Raw genomic sequence first — 3,151 nt, 5'->3', positions numbered from 1 at the left:
TGTGAGTATGTGTATGTGTGTGTGTGCGTGCGTGTGTATGTGTGTGTGTGTGTGTGTGTGTGTGTGTGTATGCCTATAATACTGAGACTAAACCTAAACCTGGGGCCATTCTGCCTCCAACCTATACCCTCAGTTTTTTATATTTTTATTTTGAAAGAAGGTCTCACTAACTTTCTAAGGCTGTCCTCGAACCTGTGATTCTTCTGTTTCAGTCTCTCAAGTACCAGTATTACAAACACAGGCCACCAGGCCCAGCAGAATCTATAACTTAATGACAAAGAATCCTTCTTATGACCTTTCTCTTAAAACATAAACAGTAGATTTCACTCTTTTAGTACTTTGTTTGAAATCTTTATAATTTCCAGGTCTCCTAGATTAAAAAAAAAAAAAAGATGCAAAAATGAAAAATACCACTAGCTAGTGTTGCAGACTCAAGAAAGATCTGACAGGCCAAGTGTGCACCAGCACCATTTCTATACCAAGGTGTTCATGCCTCTTAGTTCTGCTGCCAAGATAAAGTTATTGGGAATCACCACTCACTATTGGAAGGTAGAACAGTCATTTGAAACACAAACAGAAGAGCCTCATTTTACAATCTTTTAGCCATTTATAGTTATTTAATTAGAAAACATACTATAAGACATAATCTAAAGTACTTAAAATGTTTTAAAAAAAAGCAAGTAGTCTTTCTTCAGAAAGACTGTTTCAGTGGTGACTTCACTTCAATGTCATTGTCAATTAATTTACATTGAACTCTCCAGTTTCTGATGTCTACAAACCATTACATTGCAAAGCATGAGCAGTATATTGATTTCAAATTCAGATGTCATATAAAATACTGGTTCTTACAATCAGATAAGGGCTGCAATTATTCCTATGCTATTTCACACCAAATGAACGATTGACAAGAATCTAGTAAGAATGGGTAATCTATGAAATTTCTTGCTCTGAATCACAGGTTAAAAAATTTATTACAGACTCCAAATCCTTTAAAAGAAAGTGAGTCTATCTGATATGATTAATGTGGTCATGTGATTATTCACTTTAAGAGAAATTTATTTTTTTTTAAGTTCCATTTATTCAAAGAAAAGAATGACAAGATGTCCATCCCTTGACTCCTTTCCTTACTTCCTCCAGGTGTTCTTCAGCCCCCAGGGCTAAACTCTGTCTGGGGTGAGGTTACAGAACAACTCCTCTCAGATGAGGTCAGCTACTGAGGGTTATCTCTTCAATGGAGGTGTTGTAGAAGGTTTCAATATCTCAAAGAGTCCTCTTGTCTTTTTCTATCAACATGTTAATACCCACACCTTTAGAGCTAAAACGCACACCTCTCTCGATTCTTTTGATGTGCTTTTCCTGTTAGTAGGAAGGTCATAGCTGAAATGAAAGAAACCTGCTTCACATCAATGCTTCTGGCCAATAGGTCAGTGGTAACCAATACTCTGCTAGAGCCAGACTGGAACTCCCTCACAATGACATCTTCTTCTTTTCGGTCTATATCTCCATGCATCGTCAAAGACAGTGAAGTCTCAGGCATGCATCATCTCAGTGAGTAAATCAACCTTCCTTCAGGTGTTGATGAAGATGACTGCCTGTGTGATTGTCAGAGTTTCGTACAAATCACAGAGTGTGTCTAGCCTCTGCTCCTCTCATTTCATGTTGATGTAACATTGGCAAATGCCCCACAGGGTCAACTCTTCCTTCTTAACAAGAATACGGATGGGTCCCCATGAACTTCTTGCTCACCTCAAGTACATCAGAAGGCATTGTATCTGACAACAATACCACCTGGGTATGGATGTTGAGCTTCTGGAATATGATTTTGGTCCTTGAATACACAACTTAACATTTCATCAGCTTCACCCAACACAAACATCTTGATGTCTTTCAGAGACAGTTAAGCATATCAAACACACAGCCAGGAGTACCAATTTCTACACCTCAGCACACACATTGGTGCCACCAATGCAGGCATGACAGGAGGTGGCCGTGTAATATCCTAATGACATGACCATCTTCTGTATCTGCTGATCCAGTTCTCAAGGGGGTGCCAACACTAAGGCCTAGATGGCCTTTAGACCTAATTTAATCTACTACAGAACTGATATGGCAAATATGGCTGTTTTCCCAGTCTCAGACTGGGCTTCAGTGATCACATCATAACCCTTGATATAAGGAAGAATGGCTCACTGCTGGATGTCAGAGAGCTTCTCAAAACCATAGGTATAGATGCCACAGAGGAGGGATTCTGAGACGTTCATGTTATCAAAGCTTTCAACAGTCTCAGTCATTCCAGTTTCTCTGGATGACACCTTCAGGCTCCATCCCATTGGGGCCATTGTCTCTGAATTGAGAATCCTGACTCACAGACATGATCCTTAGGAACTAGTACTCAAAAGAGATATTTAACTTTGCTTTATAATTTTTTAGAAAAATAGGATTATATAATCAATGAAATACATTTTACATGTTTCTAAGAAATTTCCCAGACTTTGAATATATACAGATGCAGATTCTGCAAATAATATAGGCTTTATATTTGACACAAAACAAATAAGATAGATGGAAGGGGTGAGCAAATAATAGGACAGAGACAAAGCAGTATGATTGATTTTAAATGAAAGAGGAAAAATAGGAGAAGAAGAAGAATTACATATTTTAATAATATTAATGATTTCAGTTTAATTTCATAGGAATACTATGTACCAAAATTGCACTAGTTGCTGAGGATTAATAACAACAACTATGGAGAAAAATGTAAAAACTCAGACCACAAAAGTGACCAGCAGAACTTTATCTTGGAGATGAATCACAGCAAAGCAGGTGGCCACATTTTTTTTATCATTTTCCATTATCTAATTGTTATGAGTTTAATTGTGCCCCCCAAACAACCAAACACATATATTAAAGTCCCAAACCCCAGTATTATATGATCTCACTTGGAAATATGGTCACTACAGATGTAATTAGTTAAATTGGAATGAGATCATTCTGGATAGGATAGATTTCTAATATCACTATCACCAGTGTCCTTATAAGAAGGGGAAATCTGGCTGCAAAAAGGCACATGGAGAAAACTCCATGTGAAGATGAAAACAGTTGGGAGTGATACAGCAAGAGCTGAGGGATGCCAATGATTGCCAACAAGCCC

General features: G+C 37.8%; 1 pseudogene across 1 annotated transcript; it reads right to left on the bottom strand.

Annotated features, from left to right (window-relative positions):
• Positions 1–1,196: 1,196 nt before the first annotated feature.
• Positions 1,197–2,373, bottom strand: LOC308264297 (eukaryotic initiation factor 4A-I-like; annotated as a pseudogene). The gene has a single exon. The product of its transcript is annotated as a eukaryotic initiation factor 4A-I-like (transcript).
• Between the last annotated feature and the right edge of the window lie 778 nt (positions 2,374–3,151).

Source organism: Muscardinus avellanarius (genome assembly GCF_963383645.1).
Source record: "Muscardinus avellanarius genome assembly, chromosome: 6".
Classification (NCBI taxonomy): Eukaryota; Metazoa; Chordata; class Mammalia; order Rodentia; family Gliridae; genus Muscardinus; species Muscardinus avellanarius.
This window is presented reverse-complemented; position numbering and strand designations above follow the sequence as displayed.